The 20,146-nt window shown below is 40.5% G+C and overlaps 1 protein-coding gene across 2 annotated transcripts in view; it reads left to right on the forward strand.

Moving 5' to 3' along the window:
* The first annotated feature begins 19,429 nt into the window (after window positions 1–19,429).
* The window catches only part of anapc1 (anaphase promoting complex subunit 1), a 58,259-nt gene continuing 57,542 nt past the window's right edge, over window positions 19,430–20,146 (forward strand). For both annotated transcript variants that reach the window (XM_038736771.1, XM_038736769.1), the window contains exon 1: window positions 19,430–19,622. The gene's annotated coding sequence lies outside the window, so the exon portion shown is untranslated. The remainder of the gene's footprint in view (window positions 19,623–20,146) is intronic.

Consider the following 20,146-nt stretch of genomic DNA (forward strand, 5'->3'; position numbering starts at 1 on the left):
GATATATTTTTAAAAAAGAGGTCTTTAAAGGTGGAAGCAAGCATTTTCTGAAAATATGATTCATGTTTGCTTGCATTCGTGTTTGCGTACCTGATGATGATGATCACAAATTTTATTTACCGCTACATCGTGACAACAGCGTCTCTGGCCTTCCAGGGGCTTTGATATCTCCTCCCAGTCAGCAGATGACCCCCACCCCCCTACTCTCCTCTCTTCTTAACCATGATGGCACCATCTGAACCTTAATGTGATCAGTCCAGAGAGAAAAGTAGATTACGCAGAAGTCCATGGGAGAATGAGCTGGTCTAATTGACAGCAGTGACTGGAGACAGATCCCTGCAGGAAGAGGAAGCTGATGGAGGAAACATCAGCGTTATTATGTTGATGGAATGTACGGAAGAAAACGTTCCTATAGATGAGAACAGGCCGCCTCACCTCGGTACACAAGGATGACACAGAGGATGTTACAACAAGAATGTAACAACCTCGTTTTTTCTTTTTCTAGAAATTGACTTCTACTACTACAGCTACTGTCACTTGTAATACTATTGACACCATTGCTAAACTGAATGAAGATTTAAGGAAAATATATTTAGGAAAATGTAGTATGCATTTCAAAACAATAGCCAGTCAAATAATTAAGTAAATAATGACACAGAGCCCCTCTACTGTATTATAATCCTTGCCTTAAAGGGGAACTAACTCCACTTATTTTACACATCAAATACTGTTTAAAGGTCTTGGATGGTACTACAACATGTGGAAAGAAGTTGTATAAAGCATTTTCTGGCGTGTTCTCAAGTGATGTCATGAGTCAGTGTCGGTTGGGGATGGGGACTACAAGAACATGAAAATAATCTAGAGGTGTATAGAAGTGAGGTTACCAGACCTCTGTAGCCTGCTCCTCATCTCTGCTTGAGGCTAGCGGCTAAACGCTACATAAACTACTACTAGCACACCCACATCTCTGATTAAACTGTTTGCAGTCTAGTTGCATTGTGGGTAATGTAGGCACCAGGTTTTTACAAGGAAGAAGAATGCATTTAATAAAATGACTATATCTGGTTCTGCAACATCAATTTTTATGTATGTTTTTACTGTCCATCGTGAGACCGATAATGTTATAGAAGTGCAATGTCAAATCGGTGGTGTACTCTTTTAGGGTCCTCATTATTTCAGTTGATATGGTGAGTGGTGCAAAACTTACAAACCAATTTGTACTTCGTCAAACTACCAATGGACACAGAGTGAACCTGGGGCTTTGAGAGCCCCTGGAGAGCTGAGGCCCAGGGCCATTGCTCACTTTGTGGTGGTCATCCAGCCTTGCAACTACTTCTGGGTCCATTCCCGGCTCTGCCTGTCCAGTCAAAGTGTCCTTGGATTGTAAGATTCTGAACCCCAAATTACTCCTGATGGCTGTGTTGTCTGTGTGTCATCATGAGCATTTTGGAAAGAAGGTGCTATGTCGCTCCTGATGAGCAGTTAGCACTTTGCATGGCAGCCTTTGCCATCAGTGTATGAAGTGTTTAAAGAGCTTTGAGTGGTTGGTAGACCAGAAGAGCTCTGTATGAATACAAGTCCATGAACCTGTGATACAACTGCTTCTACTACTAAGCATGATTTACAGTAATATTATTATTACTACTATTATTACTGTTATTACTACTATCACTACTATTGTGACTGGTACTACCAGTCAACCCGAATGTGTTGCACCAGTAGTAATATTACTGCCAGAACAACTAACACCAATTCGACTACTTCTGCCACTAATACCATTACATAATATAACATATTACATAAATACAATTACCAATACTTTTGTTATCACAAGCACTATCACTACTTACTATGACAACAAGTACTACTGCTGCCGCCTCTACTACTACTACTACTGCTAGCACTGCTAGTAGTTATTTTTATTGTGTATTTCAGGTTTATGGAGCAGGTACAATGCACACCAGTAATATATAAATAAATGTATGTTACAGAATCACCAATACTACTACTATGTCTAACATTACTTCATACTACAACTATTACCCTTCTATTAAAACTGCAAAAACTACTACCATGAATATGCTGCTAGTTTTACGAGCCAGCGATGCTGCATCTACTACAGATATACTATTACTAATATTAGTACCATCAATAATACTACTACAAATACCACAAGTAATAAAAGTTTTAGTACTATAATATTAGTTTATTATTAATATTTAGTATATAATATTACTGATGAATCTTAAGGTCAGTAAGACTTTACAGACGATTAAAGACAAGGATTCTGTATTTTTTTTTTTAAACAATGTGGTGACTTTACCAGTGGAATCTACTTTTAGGACGTCTTTGTAATGAAACACTCTGCGTCACGACTCTCCCACCAGCCAGTGTGATGAGGGGAATCCCCTGGCTTGCTGAGTGACTCTGCACTGCATTATCCAATTACCAACCACAGAGTGACGACTCTGATGGCAGATTACTGCTGGCAGCCTGACGGGACTCACTAGGATCTGTGTGTGTTTGTGTGTGTGTGTATGTGTGTGTGTGGCAGGTGGATATATGAACTAAAGACACTGAGATAAGATAGAGATAGATGATGATAGAAAGAGTGTGAAAGAGAGAGTCTGTATCAAATACAGAAAACAAGGCAGACACAAGACTGGACCGGAGAGTGACTGAAAGTGACGGAGCAAGGTGAAAAAAAACAGGATCTGAGGTGTCACAACAAAATTATAACTTTATTATTTAAAGTGGCTACAGTCTCCAAACACACGGTAGTACAGGCTCTGGCTCTGGTGTGGTATAAATGTTTAATTCATTTGTTTTGTAAAAAGACAGTTGAACTACGAAACATGAAAACTGTCATGAAAGAGTACCAACGTTTAACATTTACAATTACATTTTGAGACAGAGACATTTTGCAGACAGTTGAAAGTTAAGAAGAAGAAGATACTTTATTGTCACATACATGTAGCGAAATTCCACCTGGACCACTGTGCCGCCCACAGTTGTGTTGAATAGTAAAATTATTGCTTAGCTCATCTGCTGCATGTCTCCGTGTCTCTGTGTGTTAGAGTAGAGCTCCTCTCCAACATAGGGAAATACATTTTGCTATTGTTGTCCTTGTTGACCAGTCTCTGTACATAGAAATTAAGCAGTTTCACATGTCTTCATGTGCAGAAAGCCATGACTGTTTAAAAACAGGATTGAAATTGAATTACCTCGATAAAAAAGTAATGACAGTGTGAGAAATACAAAAACTCATCAGCACAAAACCACAATAAACCATGTTGTTCATTCTGAATCTTGAATGCAACAGTGCTTTGCCTCACCTGCCCGAGACTGACATGAAATATGTGAATACTTTCTACTGTGTGTGCACATTTGATATATAGTATAATGACTGATACGTGTACTATCAAATTTAAGTACTCCTGCACGACACAGACCCAGAATAATGCACAGGTATATATCTGTAACGTTGTTCTTCCATTCCATAGTTATATATTTCTACATTTATTTATGTCAACTATATGTTCGTTTACGTGTAGCACCTTATCACCACAGCAAATTCCTTGTATGTGTAAAACACTACTTGGCAATAAAGTTCCTTCTGATTCTGATTCTTATGGGTTTGTGGGCAAGGATGGAGATACAATGAAACGAGAGATAAGAGACAAATATTGAATATGCATCGCTGTGTGTTACAGTATGAGTAACCTCTCTTTGGTGGAAGGAAGTGACCATCATACTAACAGTGTTTGTGCAGAAATGACAGTATCATGACATCCCTCCACAGACAAATGACAGGCCCTGACACTCAACAGAAATGTCGTCATAGGTGCCAGTGTCAAACAGGTTTCTATCTCCCATGTGGGAAGACTCTTCTCCTTCTGGCTCAGTGTGCACCCAGTTGGGTTAGATGATGGATTGCCATCCACAGCCAGAGGAGATTAGTCTGTTAAATTACAGCTAAACTCCCCTGATGGCTAAATCTGGTTTACTGCAGCAGGAGACCGACTGCATTCAGAGCTGAAAATGGAGACAATAGGTCAACACAGCAGGATGAAATTTGGGAAATGAGCAGCATCGATGTGTAATGCAAATTTTATGTTTAGGGCACAAATCGTGTGTACATAACTTCCTCCCTGATGAACTGGATAATTGAATTTACTGGACATAGATGACAGTTTCCACATTTAAGCTGCCAAATAAATTTGGCCATGTAGCTGTGGCCAGGTTTAGGACTTTGGTAGAAAACAATTTTGTCAAAATCAAAAGAATTATTCACCATTATGGGAAACATGCTTATTCGTCTCCTTTTCAATCATGAGCTGAGAAGACTGATATCAATCTCATGTTAACTTAAGCATGGAGTTGATGTCAGGCTGTGTTTCTTTTTAAAACATATGTTTGGGATTTCAGCCTATGAGCTGGAACTTTTTCTTGAACAACAGGCAGGAAACCGCTCTGTAGATAAAGATGTTGCACAGAAGTACTGGGAGGACAGAGAAATTGTTGTTCATCAAGAAATTGCTCACAATGCGTAACTGATTGAAAATTTTATATTTTATGTACGGATTAAACAAAGATAGATTTTGTGAATATGTCAACTTTAGAGCTGTTGTTAGCTGTACCTTGGAGAGACTGACTTTTTCTCTCTGCTCTCTGCTCTGTGCGTGACACAAAGACATGAGAATAGTACCATCATCTATTTCCCCAAATGGCTCAAAATATACAATCCTCACAATAATCCTTACACACAATCAGTGCTGTCAGTGCTTTGGAGCAGGTATTTGAGATTTCCACTGGTCAAGATACACAAGCACAGCAACAGACAGACAGACACACACACACACATAAACACACACTCCATGCACTCATCAGAGCCCGGGTCCCTGGAGGTTTCTTTAATGGAGGCCTTGTTTTTGGTGTGTCCTCCTGTACAGATCAATTAGTCCACCAGAGCTCTTCATTGCATCCTAAATTAACTAAACACATAAATACATTTGGCCTGGATTCAGCCCCTAGGCAGACATTACGTACAGCAATGCCATCCCCGAGACTTTAATCAGCCCAACACACACTCATACACGCACACACACATAGACACAGTCACATTTCCATCATTAGCTTTCATTAACCAGCAAAACCCTACCCACGATGCACTCGGGTCTGGCTCTCACAGGGACCAATCAGATTACACTGCTCTCACTGTTCAGGAAAACAACGTTATCTGACATTGGATGATCTATCTATCTATCTATCTATGACTGATTTAATAACTTAACTACATCTCTTTGAGGATCACTATTATGTGCATTGTGTCCCCTGAAAACACTTTCTATGGGTCGGCAATATAATCGCCATTCATATGCACACCTTTTTCACTGCAGACACTACATTTTAACTTGTCAAACAGGTGCAAGTAATAACAGAATAATGGCTGCATTCCATTTAGATGGTGCATTGCTATTGTGCATGCTGGCACACCAGCACACCTGAAGGTAACAGAGCCATCATTAATGTCATTATGTGCAGCTGTGCCTTTCTGCTCTGACATGTCAAAATGTCTTGAGAGGGGTCTTTTCACTGTCACAAACTGTAGCCTGTAGTGTTACAATGTTACAAAAATCACTGAAGGAAGTTTTTCTTTAGTGCACCAACATAATCATAACACATAAAGTAAAGTTTTTGCACCAGTGACTGATGATGCATCTAATTCCAACTTTGTGAAGCTTATGTCTTGTTTATTGACACTGTGGTGAAAGTGTTCATTCATTTTTGTGCTCATTATTGCTGAAGTTAGTAAATGGATTGCATTGGATTGCGTTGCATTGACAGGTGTTTCTACAGGTTATTCTGTCTAGCTTCATGAAAAGAGCTCTACTCTCCTTTCATCTGCTTCTTCTCTTCATGTTACATATCTTATACACGTTGCACTAGAGATAGAGGCAGTGCATCTGCTATTTTTCATCAGGTTGTACTCTTGTTTCTTTTTCACAATATAATGAGCCACATCTTTTCTGTGGAAAACATGTATAGATTGTGCATAATGTGTGTGTGACCAGTGTGCTTCTGTGTTGTCTTGATATGACGAGAAAGACTCTGTGACACAGAGATCTTTTTATGGCTGACCTCTGTTTATTCTGACAAACATATAGGGAAACAAAACCTCCATGAAATTGTACTGCCTGCTCCAGCTCCCACCGAAATAAAATATATATGTTCAAAAAGCTAACAGTACTCACTCTTAAAACAGGTGAAGACAGACATTATAACATTGTAGAATACACAATTGAAAAAAAGGGGGAAATAATGGGATGGATTAGGATAATGAATGGGCCAAAAGAAATGACACTCACCTCTCCCACAGAGGATTTGTACAAAAAGGAGAGAGGGGAAAGGGCAAAAGGAATTTAGAGTAGAACCACAGAAGAAAAAATGAGGAGGGGCTCTGGACTTTAACACATACAGTATATATATAGTATAGTATAACACCCCTCACATTTTTGTAAATATTTTATTATATCTTTTCATGTGACAACACTGAAGAAATGATTTAATGATTTCTACAATTTAAAGTAGTGAGTGTACAGTTTGTATAACAGTGTAAATTTGCTGTCCCCTCAAAATAGCACATCACACAGCCATTAATGTCTAAACCGCTGGCAACAAAAATGAGTACACCCCTGAGTGAAAATGTCCAATTCAATTCAATTCAAATAAGCTTTATTGGCATGAATGTTTAAAACAATATTGCCTAAGCATCATACAAACTACATAAGAACAATCAACCCCATACATTTCATTAAACAATTAATTAAAGCGTAAAGTAATCAAAGCGTATGTATGTGTCAAAAAATAAAAAAATATTGAAAATAAAATAAATAAATAAAACAGTAAGCGTGTGTGTGTGTCAAAAAAATAAAAAAATATTAAAAATAAAATAAATAAATGAAACAGTAACGTGTGTGTATATTAATAGGCAGAAAATAAAAAATAATTAATTGATTAAAAATAATAATAATAATACATTTTTAAAAAGAAATCAGTATCAAATGTAAAAAGAAAACAATTACTAAAATATCAAACGATCAAAATAATAATAATTTGAAAATTTGTACAATTATTTGTCAGTCTGAGGTTCCACTGGTTGTCCTCACTTCATGGCATGAGGAGACATATTTTGCAGCAATTATTTCACATTTGGGCATTTCTCCCAGTAAATAGGGGAGTTTCTGTGTGTCTGATATGAATTGGAATTCGGGGTATATTTGGGAAATGTTTGCAAAGTGTTTTTGTCTTAGTGTTTTATATTTGGGACATGAGGTTAGAAAGTGCAGCTCTGTCTCTACCTGCCCTGTGTCACACTGGGAGCAGAGTCTCTCCTCTTGTGGTAGCCAGTTCTGTCTATGGCGACCCTTTTCTATGGCCAGGCTGTGTTCACTCAGTCTGAATGTTATCAACATTTTTCTTAGTTTAGGACATTTTATTGTACTCAGATAATTTGCCAGTGTGAATTCTCTTTTTAGGGTCAGGGTTCTTTCCAGTATTCAATAAATTTTTCTTTCTGCTTGTGGATAATTTGGTCTGCTTGAGTTGGTGTTGCTGTCCTGAGGCTGTTGGGGACTTGTTACTGCAGAGAGCCTCAGGACCAGCTGGCTGAGGGGACTCTTCTCTGGTTTCAGCTCCTGGTATGTTAGGGCTTTGTGATGATATGTCTGGGGGTTAACTGATTTTAAGTGATAGTAAAGCTCTCCTTGCTTTGTCCCTCAGATCTTTCACAGCCATGTCGAAGTTCCCTGTGTATGTAATGTTGAGGCCAAGGTAAGTGTAGTTTTTTGTGTGTTGTAATTTAGTGGTGTCTAAATAGAAATTGTGTGTAACCTGATTTCTGTATTGTTTCTGAAATATAATTATCTTAGTCTTTGCTGTGTTTACTGTCAGGGCCCAGGTCTGACAGAATCTCTGCAGGAGGTTAAGGTGCTGCTGCAAACCTTCTTTAGTAGGTGAGAGCAACACTAAGTCATCTGCATACAGCAGACCTCTGCTGTGGAACTCTCTAATTGGTTTGCTAATTCATTGATATATAGATTGAAGAGAACTGGACTGAGATTGCATCCTGGCCTCACTCCCCGGCCCTGGGAGAAGAACGCTGTTTGTTTGTTTCCAATCTTTATGGCACATTCACTTTTTGTATACATGTTCTTAATCAAATCATATATTTTTCCTCCAATGCCACTTTCAAGTAGCCTATAGAAAAGGCCCTCGTCCCAGATGGAATCAAAGGCTTTTTGGAAGTCAACAAAACAGGCAAATACCTTTCTTTTCTGGAGGGTAAATATATGGTCCGTTGTGTGGCAATTTGGCAAAAAAACAATTTGCCATTTATGCAGAATATTGTGGTCATCAAGAAAGTTGACAAGTTGTTTATTAATGATGTTGCAGAATATTTTTCCCAGGTTACTGGATACACATATTCCTCTGTAGTTATTTGGATCATATTAATCTCCGGATTTATGAATTGGGGTTATTAAACCTTTGCTCCAGATGTCTAGAAAAGTTCCAGTTGCTAGAATGGGATTGAACAGTTTTAGTATAGCCAATCTGATTTTATGGTCTGAGTATTTGATCATTTCGTTGAGGATTCCATCAATACCACAAGCCTTTTTTCCTTTCAGGGACTGGATGACTTCTGTTAATTCTTGTTCTCTTACAGGGTCATCTAGAGGGTTTTGGTTGTTTTTTATCCCTGCCTCCAGAGTTTTCCATTTCGTGAATATCTTGTACTGATTATCATTTTTTGTAATATTACTGTATAATTCACTAAAGTGATTAATCCAAGTATTTCCATCTTGGATCGCCAATTCATCCTGCTGGGTTTTGTTTAGGTTGTTCCATTTCTCCCAGAACTGGTTGGACTCAAAGTATTCCTCAATTTCACAGAGTTGCTTCTTGCTGTGTTGTTCTTTCTTTGTTTTTAGTCAATTAGTCATTTTCCCTGCCCGGTGTCATGTGACACATTAGACTTACAAGTTCTCATGTAATATTGTTTCACTTCCATTCACTGAGCCTCCCCTGAAACTGTTTGGAGCCCCCCTAGGGAGGCCCGCCTCACACTTTAAAAACCCCTGGCCTAGGCTATAAGAAGATTGCCAAGACCCTGAAACTTGAGCTGCAGCATGGTGGCCAACACCATACAGCGGTTCAAAAGGACAGGTTCCACTCAGAGTTCAGTGCACATCCTCAGCAGTCATATCCAGAGGTTGTTTTTGGGAAACAGACATATGAGAGCTGCCAGCTTTGCTGCAGAGGTTGAGGTGATGGGGGTCAGCCTGTCAGTGCTTAGACCATACGTCGCACACTGCATCAAATTGGTCTGCGTGGCTCTCGTCCCAGAAAGAAGCCTCTTCTAAAAATTATACAAACAAACAGTTTGCGGGAGACAAGCAGACTAAGGACATGGATTGCTAGAACCATATCCTGTATAAATTTATTCGGTTCAGATGGGGTCAAGTGTGTAGCGGCAACCAGGTGAGGAGTTCAAAGACAAGTGTCTTTCCTACAGTAAGTAAGTAAGTAAACTTTATTTATATAGCACCCTTCACAGACAAGAGGGGTCACAAAGTGCTTCACAGTAAAAAATAGAATAAAATAAAACAAATAACAACAACACTTAAAATACAAAACTATATGGCTAGTTAAAAGCTTGTCTAAAAAGATGTGTCTTAAGGTGTTTTCTAAAAGTTTCCACAGTCAAGCATGGTGGTGGGGGTGTCATGATCTGGGGCTGCATGAGTGCTGACGGCACTGGGGAGCTACAGTTTATTGAGGGAACCATGAATGCCAACATGTACTGTGACATATTGAAGCAGAGCATGATCCCCTCCCTTCAGAGGCTGGGCTGCAGGGCAGTATTCCAACATGACAACGACCCCAAACACACCTCCAAGACGACCACTCTCTTGCTAAAGAAGCTGAGAGTAAAGATGATGTCTCCAGACCTAAACCCTATTGAGCATCTGTGGACACCCTCAAACAGAAGGTGAAGGAGCGCAAGGTCTCTAACATCCACCAGCTCTGTGATGTCGTCATGGAGGAGTAGAAGAGGAATCTAGTGGCAATCTGTGAAGCTCTGGTGAACTCCATGACCAAGAGGGTTAAGGCAGTGCTAGAAAATAATGGTGGCCACACAAAATGTTGACACTTGGGCCAAATTTGGACATTTTCACTTAGGGGTGTACTCATTTTTGTTGCCAGTGGTTTAGACATTAATGGCTGTGTGATATGATATTTTGAGGGAACAGTACATTGTAGCAAAGTGTCATTTCTTCAGTGTTGTCACATGAAAATATATAGTCAAATTTACAAAATGTGAGGGGTGTACTCACTTTTGTGAGATACTGTACATTGTGGAGTTTGAAGCTCCCCCCAGTCAAAAATATACTGTAACCAAATAGATTTTGTGTAATTAGAACAAAAGAACAAGAGATTAAGGAACACATGACCCCGTTACATCTGTATACATAAGTGTTGAATATTTCCTTTTGTAAATACAGTATAGTTTTTCTTCCTTTAATCAAGTGTTGCTATTTTTAATTGTAGAATGTAACGGTTAGAACTCCATTTCTTTATTTACAGTGATTCTGTATTGTGTAATAACAATAAATCGAAACTTTGAACCTTCAAAGTACACAGTACTAGATAAACTATTAGAAGCTGCGTTCAATACAATGCACTCCAATGTAACACAACCACTAAAAAGAGGCTTAAAAACATTTAACCAAAGCAGAATTATGAGCTTCACAAAGAGTTGTGTTGCAGGGCTTAAGGTCTAATATGCATTAGATAATACAGGTGTCAACTTTTCACATCGAAAGATCTTTGATGGACTGAAAGAATTACAAACAATTAAAGTCACCATGGGAGCATGTGCTGTGCAGATTCTTCTTTCGCTGCTCACTTAGGGAATTTAAACCATTACTCTCTATGTCTGAATGCTACTGCCAGAGTGTGACTCCCTACCCAAATGGCTGCAATGCGTCACCACAGACAATGTTGCTCATGGATGCTTTAGCAGCCTCGCAGTAATGAAATCTGAGGGCCTGTTATGGCAGGATGACCTCACCTCAAAACAGCCAATCTGCTGCAGCTAAATGATTATAATGAGGTGTCTGTCATGGTTGTTTGGATGTAAGTTGTTGAGTTACAGTATTGCAAAGTTTATTTCCTTGTTTTCCTGGAAGAGCAGCATGAAAACAGCCAATTTTACCCAACATTATAACAACTTATCTAATAATTATTGGAACATGTTTTCTAATGGATTTGCTTTTTTCTGATGTTTAGAAAGTCTGATGGTATCCCTACACATCCAATATTTGCAGATTACATTTCATACTGTGCTATATTTCAGAATATATCTAACTCACTGCTGTTTTTTGTGGCTTTTTTTTGTGTTGTGGCTTTTCCCAGAGTCAAACAAGAGAAGTATACCTTAGTAAGAACATGAACGCACAATCCAGGCTCCAGAGGCTGATTCCTTAAGCATTAGGCCACCGGGTCAAAACCCCAAGAAATCCTCTGTGTAGAAGCTAAACTGAGGGAAGACCATTCCGTTTTCTTGTAATCCCAAGACATCTGAGTGATCTTGACATAACAAAATCGTTTTCCTATAACAAGAAAATTATTTTTCTTTTTGTTTTATGCTGTCATTACACAAATAAGGACTGTGATCTGGACCTACAGTAACAAGCGATCGAAACACTGGACAACAATGCATTTTACTTTAACAAAATTATATATATATATATATATATATACATATATAGAATAATTACACTAGTGTCTTCACCTGCCTTGGCTAAATGTGTTTGTCTGAAATCAAGATGTTGTGCTGCTGCCAGAAACTAATGTCACCTTCAATCACCAAATTAATATGAAACTAAAGAGACGCAAAACAGAGGGTGGAGAAAAGGGAACCTGTGAGAGTCAGAGAAATAATAATGAATGCAATATTGGGGGGAAATAATAACAGTAATGGTTTGTTTTATCAATTTCAGTTAAACCTATGACACAAGATTAACATTTAATTTTAGATTTAATAGAAAAAGCATTCAATCTCTTTATCTCTTTCTCTCTCTGACGCACACACGCACGCATGCACGCACGCACGCACACACACACACACACACACACACACACACACACACACACACACACACACTAGGGAGCTCCACTGATATTGTCTGGAAGAGTTAACTCGCTCAGCTCATACCATCTTCTTGTGCAACATCCATCACATTTACACACCGGCCAGACTCCTCATTTTCCAGTCAGGTATAAGTTTTTCATGACCACCTGATTTGATTTCTTAGTTGCAAAGGAGTTAGGCTACATGATCCAGTGCAGTATGTAGTCTGTCGATTTGTCTTTCTGTCAACGTCCCCAAACACCCGACATTCATACTGTAGATGACTTGACTATTATTTTGATTTTCTTTTGCTAAATTTGGCACAATCCTCATGAATAAAACCTTGTGTTTGAACACCCTGCCATTCAAAATGCTCAACTTAAATGTCATGCTGTCCATATTGCACATTTGTTCAATGAGAAATCAGAGCTTTAGCACTGAAAGGGCCACAGGTGAGCTCTTCTGTTTTGGAACAATGGATACCTACATAGGAAAGTGAGAGGAAGAGGAAGAGGGAGTAATAGGAGATTAGGAGATGACCACCATGGTCAAAAAATGAGGGGGGGCCAGACAAAGAGTACACCAAACTTGGGCATGTTCACAGTAGCATCCATTGTCCAGACTTTCCAAAATGAGAATAGGAAAAAAATCTACTCTTACAGTACTGCATATCAATACAGTACTTAATGATGACTGTATTTTTGCAAGTGGTATATAGTATTGGGGAGAAAAACATGTTGTTTATATTATAGAATATTTGAGTTTATATTTGAGTATAAAAAATATATTAGAACGGACTACTGTACATGCGTAGTAAGTGTGGACACAATCTGGATAAGTTTACTGATGCTGTGACGTCCTACATCAGCTTCTGTGAGGACACCTGTTTACCAACACGCACCAGGGTGAGTTATAACAATGACAAACCCTGGTTTACAGCCAAACTCAGACAGCTGAAGTTGGAAAAGGAGGAGGCATTTAGGAGTGAGGATTGAACCCGGTGCAGGGCGTTGAAGTACAGGTTTAGCAAGGAGGTGCGAGAAGCTAAACGACTGTACGCAGTGAGGCTAAAGAACCGGTTCTCTGCAAACGCCGTCACTTCTGTCTGGAGGGGGTTCAGACAGATCACTAACTACAAACCCAAAGCCCCCAACTCCATCAACGACTCTCGCCTGGCAAATAGGCTGAACCAGTTCTAGTGCCGCTTTGAGAATCTCCCTTGACTCCTCCGCTCAGTTTCAACCCCAGTCCACCATCTCCTTACCCCACTCCTCAGAGTTGGCCAGCTCCACCCCCTCCCCTCCTCTCTCCATCTCAGAGGGGGAAGTCAACAGACTGTTCAGGAGGCAGAAACTCCGCAAAGCAACTGGACCGGACTCTGTCTCCCCATCCACCCTGAAGCAATGTGCTTATCAGCTGTCTCTGGTGTTCACAGACATTTTTAACACCTCACTGGAGGCATGTCATGTGCCAGCCTGCTTCAAAGCCTCCACCATCATCCCCATCCCCAAAAAACCAAGGATCACAGAACTAAACAACTTCAGACCCGTCGCCCTGACCTCTGTGGTAATGAAGACCTTTGAACACCTTGTGTTGTCCCACCTTAAATCAATCACAGACCCACTCCTGGACCCCCTGCAGTTCGCCTACAGAGCCAACAGGTCTGTAGATGATGCAGTAAACATGGCCCTTCATTACATCCTCCAGCACCTGTTTGTGAATTTCAGCTCTGCTTTCAACACCATCATCCCGGCCCTGCTGCAGGACAGGCTCTCTCAGCTGAACGTGCCTGACTCCACCTGCAGGTGGATCACAGACTTCCTGACAGACAGCAAGCAGCACGTGAAGATGGGAAAACATGTCTCTGACTCCAGGACCATCAGCACCGGTTCCCCTCAAGGCTGCGTTCTTTGCCCCCTTCTCTTCTCCCTGTACACCAACAGCTGCACCTCCAGTCACCAGTCTGTCAAGCTCCTGAAGTTTGCGGACGACACCACCCTCACTGGGCTCATCTCTGGTGGGGATGAGTCCACCTACAGGTGGGAGATCGACCATCTGGTGACCTGGTGCAGCCAGAACAGTCTGGAGCTCAACGCTCTGAAGACAGTGAGCCCAGCCCCAACCTCCCCCATCATCCTGTGTGACTCCCCAGTCACCACTGTGGACTCCTTCCGCTTCCTGGGCACCATCATCTCCCAGGACCTCAAATGGGAGCTGAACATCACCTCCCTCACCAAAAAGGCCCAGCAGAGGATGTACTTCCTGCGGCAGCTGAAGAAGTTCAGCCTACCAAAGACCATGATGGTTCACTTCTACACCGCCATCATCGAGTCCATCCTCACCTCCTCCTCATCACCATCTGGTACGCTGCTGCCACTGCCAGGGACAAGGGCAGACTGCAGCGTATCATACACTCTGCAGAGAAGGTGATTGACTGCAATCTTCCATCTCTTCAGGACCTGTATGCCTCCAGGCTCTGAGGCGAGCAGGAAAGATTGCAGCTGACCCCTCCCACCCTGGGCACAAACTGTTTCGGCATGAGTTGTAGTTTTTCCCTGTGAGTTTGAGTTTTTGCCATTTGTTTCTGGTGTCCTTCTGTTTACCTGTTCTTCTCGTTTCCTTGTCCTTAGTGTTTATGTCTTGTCTGGTGTTCTAGCTCGTAGTCCTGTGTTGATTTGATATTGCTTTGGTTTGGTAGTCTAGTTGTTATATTGTTTCTTAGTCACTGCCTTAACTCTTGTTCCTGCATTTTAGTTCGTTGTCCTTGTTCCCAGTCCTGTACCTTAGTTCATGTTAAGTGTTCACTCTGGTCTGTTTTGTGTTCAGTGACCTGTGTTCCGTCTGTTCCCCCGGTTGTCACTCTGCCTGCATGTCAGTCTCTCTGTTTCCCTCTGCTCACTGTCTGTCTCTCTGCCTGCCTTGTTAGTCTCATGTCTGTCACCTGTGTTGCTCCCGCCCTGCTCGTTAGTCCCTGTGTATATATACCTGGTGTTTCTGTCTTGTCCTTGTTGGGTCATTGTTTATTGTCACCCAGTGTTACAGTGTGTTACCTTGTTGCCAGCCTACTCATTGTGTCTCCCTGATTCCCTGCTTATTTTGGATTCTGGTTTTCTCGTTTGGATTACTTTGTTTTGGACTCTGTCATCAGCCACTCAGTTTGTAAGTGTGCTCGCCTTTGTTTGTTTATTAAAACCCCTTGAACTGTACCTCCTTTGCCTTGTGTCCTGCATTTGGGTCCTCCAAACAGCTCAACCCTGCCTCACCCACACCAAACCGCGACAGGTCCATCAGAACCAAAACCTCTCGCCACAAAATCAGCTTCTTCCTATTCCATATATATATATATTTCTACATTTATTTATGTCAACTATATGTTTGTCTACGTGTAGCACCTCATCACCAAAACAAATTCCTTGTATGTGTTAAACACTACTTGGCAATAAAGCTCCTTCTGATTCTGAGTCTGAAAAAGGCATCCCGATAATTCATTCATACTAGTGTTGCTTTACATTGAGCACATCAGGGTTCAGTTGGTTCATAGAAATGTCTATTCAAATGATGATGTGTGTCCATCATTTGAACACAAAATACATTTTTGAGAATACATAACATCGTTTTGAATGCTGGAGTTTTTCCTTTTGTGTGTGGAGTCCTGAGAATATGAGGTATGCGTTCAGAAAATATCTGCAAACAATAAAGTAAAAGTTTAAGTAATTAGAGGAAGTTCATATAATTATTTATTTACATACTAATTACAGTAACGACCTAAATTTAAACAAAGCTAGCATTCTACTAAAAATAAACTAAAAGACATAATCTAATATAAAACAGAATGTGAAATAGTTAAATAATTATCATCTGAGTTTTAATTTTGGTGTGACTTTAAACAGATGCTGGTAATTACTTACCACATCCCCATTTAAATATCAGCTTATTTATTCTTAATTGGGGTGACAGTGATGATCGACTCTGCAACATTTATTAATATCCCCCACATGTAACCATGTAATCAAGTCTGAAAGTCAAGTAAACTTTACTGTTGTGTGTATTGTCTTTGTATTCAGACCTCTTGTCAGGGTCACATCTTTTAATATTAATTTCATCAATATGTTTTATTATTATTTTCTGTTTTTGAGTCTACTTGTTTTTGCCCTGACGGATCTGTACCGTCTGCCTGATGGTAACAGTTCGAACAGGGGGTGGCCTGGATGAGAGGTGTCTTTTAGAATGTTCTGGATTTTTTTGAGACAGCGGGAACTGTGTAGTTCTTCCAGTGTGAGGAGAGGGCAGCCAACGATCTTCTGTGCGGTGTTGATGACACTCTGGAGCACTTTCCTGTGAGCACTGCTGAGCTGTAATCCACAAAGAACATCCGCACATAGTTCCCCTGTTGCTCCAGGTGGGACAGTGCAATATGGAGGGCTGTGGTTATGGCGTCCTCTGTGGATCTGTTCTCTCTGTGGGCAAACTGGTGGGGGTCAAGGCCTCGGGGCAGGAGTGCTGTGATGTGCCTCCTGACCAGTTTTTCAAGTGCTTTGAAAAACCAAGCTTTACCCTCAGACATGACACACAAGCCCACAAAAATACTATATACTTACAGTGGGTACGGAAAGTATTCAGACCCCTTTAAATTTTTCACTCTTTGTTTCATTGCAGCCATTTTCCAAAAATCAAAAAAGTTCATTTTATTTCTCAGTAATGTACACTCAGCACCCCATCTTGACAGAAAAAAAACAGAAATGTAGAAATTTTTGCAAATTTATTAAAAAAGAAAAACTGAAATATCACATGGTCATAAGTATTCAGACCCTTTGCTCAGTATTTAGTAGAAGCACCCTTTTGATCTAATACAGCCATGAGTCGTTTTGGGAAAGATGCAACAAGTTTTTCACATCTGGATTTGGGTATCCTCTGCCATTCCTCCTTGCAGATCCTCTCCAGTTCTGTCAGGTTGGATGGTAAACATTGGTGGACAGCCATTTTCAGGTCTCTCCAGAGATGCTCAATTGGGTTTAAGTCAGGGCTCTGGCTGGGCCATTCAAGAACAGCCACGGAGTTGTTGTGAAGCCACTCCTTCGTTATTTTAGCGGTGTGCTTAGGGTCATTGTCTTGTTGGAAGGTAAACCTTCGGCCCAGTCTGAGGTCCAGAGCACTCTGGAAAAGGTTTTCGTCCAGGATATCCTTGTACTTGGCCGCATTCATCTTTCCCTCGATTGCAACCAGTCGTCCTGTCCCTGCAGCTGAAAAACACCCCCACAGCATGATGCTGCCACCACCATGCTTCACTGTTGAGACTGTATTGGACAGGTGATGAGCAGTGCCTGGTTTTCTCCACACATACCGCTTAGAATTAAGGCCAAAAAGTTCTATCTTGGTCTCATCAGACCAGAGGATCTTATTTATCACCATCTTGGAGTCCTTCGGGTGTTTTTTAGCAAACTCCATGCGGGCTTTCATGTGTCTTGCACTGAGGAGAGGCTTCCGTCGGGCCACTCTGCCATAAAGCCCCGACTGGTGGATTGCTGCAGTGATGGTTGACTTACAACAACTTTCTCCCATCTCCCGACTGCATCTCTGGAGCTCAGCCACAGTGACCTTTGGGTTCTTCTTTACCTCTCTCACCAAGGCTCTTGTCCCCCGATAGCTCAGTTTGGCCGGACGGCCAGCTCTAGGAAGGGTTCTGGTCGTCCCAAACGTCTTCCATTTGAGGATTATGGAGGCCACTGTGCTCTTAGGAACCTTAAGTGCAGCAGATATTTTTTTGTAACCTTGGCCAGATCTGGGCCTTGCCACAATTCTGTCTGTGAGCTCTTCAGGCAGTTCCTTTGACCTCATGATTCTCATTTGCTCTGACATGCACTGTGAGCTGTAAGGTCTTATATAGACAGGTGTGTGGCTTTCCTAATCAAGTCCAATCAGTATAATCAAACACAGCTGGACTCAAATGAAGGTGTAGAACCATCTCAAGGATGATCAGAAGAAATAGACAGCACCTGAGTTAAATATGAGTGTCACGGCAAAGGGTCTGAATACTTATGACCACGTGATATTTCAGTTTTTCTTTTTTAATAAATTTGCAAAAATTTCTACATTTCTGTTTTTTTCTGTCAAGATGGGGTGCTGAGTGTACATTACTGAGAAATAAAATGAACTTTTTTGATTTTTGGAAAATGGCTGCAATGAAACAAAGAGTGAAAAATTTAAAGGGGTCTGAATACTTTCCGTACCCACTGTATATACTTATACACTGCACTGTAAAAACCAGTTTTGAAAATGTGTGGAGTAAAGGAATAAAAAGTGCAAATGCGTATTTGTTGTCTTTTGTTGTGTTCATGTGAAAAGCATTTGAGTGGGAGAACCACAAGTAACACTTGTAACCATTTTATATTTTACCTTACTTTTTTGTGGTATTGTTTTGAATTTTTCTCACCATACTTTTCAACTGCTCTCCGCAGATTACTTTCACAAAACAATGTATGGAAATGTACACAACATACACCTATGAAAGACAAAAGAGCTTTACATTTAGAACAACAGTGTGCACATAGAATATCCATAGACTGTATAAGTATATCCAAAAACTGTATTATTATGAAAAAATGTTTTTCAAAATTGATGCAAATGATTCATTTTGGGATGTGTTTATGGCATTTTGAATGCAGTGTTTAATTTTTAAGGACATATAAGGCATTTTGCATTTTGTGTAAGCAGTTTTCGGAATAGTTTAGAAAAAGGAGACATACTTTTTAAAACGTGTGTAGCCTAAGCAGTTGTAAAAACTGTAACAAATGTATGAAAAAGGTCAAAGCGCCCATGCCAGAAACCTCTATTTAGCCTATATCTGTAGGCCTATTATTTACGTTATGCCCTTGCTCAATTAAATTTTTATTTAATCTTATAAAGTGTGATTCTGTCTTAGACAGGAAACCTTACTTTTCTGTAAAGCATTGAGTTTGCCAATGTACTTTTCTTCAAGTGTGATATATTTTGTTAAAAAAAGCCTAGAGTAAGTGCAGTCGATTCACTTAGCACTGCGTTTCTCTTTTCCTACGTCCTTATGAAATCTCCTTCACATCTTTCCTTGACCTGAAGGAAAAGTGGTTAGCAAAGGACATTTTTTTGATTTTTCACACCCGATGAGGTAGCGATTTGTGCGCATCTGGATGACGCTAATGAAAGCACCCAATCAGCGCCGTCCTCCTGTCGTCCTCGCTGCTGATTGGCTGACTCGTGGAGGAAGAAGAATGTCGGGACAGCAAATATGTCCGCGCTCATTTGAAAACCTGCTGTAGCCAAATGCTCAGTTTGGCACCCGATCCGAGTTGTTTTAATGTTGGCACTGGTGACGACGTTGTGCTCAAGCAAGAATCATACAAAGGAAAGAAAAGGACTCCGCGACAAGAGCCAGATTATTCCTTATTAGCAGGTTAGCGGCTAAGTGTCTCCCTGCAAACTCAAAGCTAAGTGAAGCTAACATTAGCTAGCGTGCTAATCCAGCCAGTTAACGGTATTTAGCCTTAGCGTGCTAACGCTAAAGAGCACTTTTAGCTAGCTAGCCTCGAATCAGAGCTAACTGTCAACATGCTTGTTTATATAACTTACAGCATCGTATTGACACCGTATTGTCTGGGTAATCGAAAACGTCCAGCTAGCTGCGAGCATGTCGCCTCTGTCAGAGTTAACAACAGTATGTCGTAGAAATAATGTTAATTGTCATTTGGCGATTTGCATGTCACATATTATAACGTTACCATGACGTCTAGCAATGTCATGAAATGTGAGAGATAACGTTACATCTAGCTAACTTAAGGCGGTTTGGGACTGTTTATCATTATCATTTATTAGTTGAGTGATAATGGAAATAACTTTGTAGCTGCACGTCGATTCTACTCATTATAATCAAGTCGGCGTTACATTCACATGAAATGCATTTATTTATTTTGAATGGGA

This window comes from Micropterus salmoides, unplaced genomic scaffold, assembly GCF_014851395.1.
Source record: "Micropterus salmoides isolate LMB-PRFRI ecotype aquatic unplaced genomic scaffold, ASM1485139v1 Ms_hic_scaffold_22, whole genome shotgun sequence".
Taxonomy (NCBI): Eukaryota; Metazoa; Chordata; class Actinopteri; order Centrarchiformes; family Centrarchidae; genus Micropterus; species Micropterus salmoides.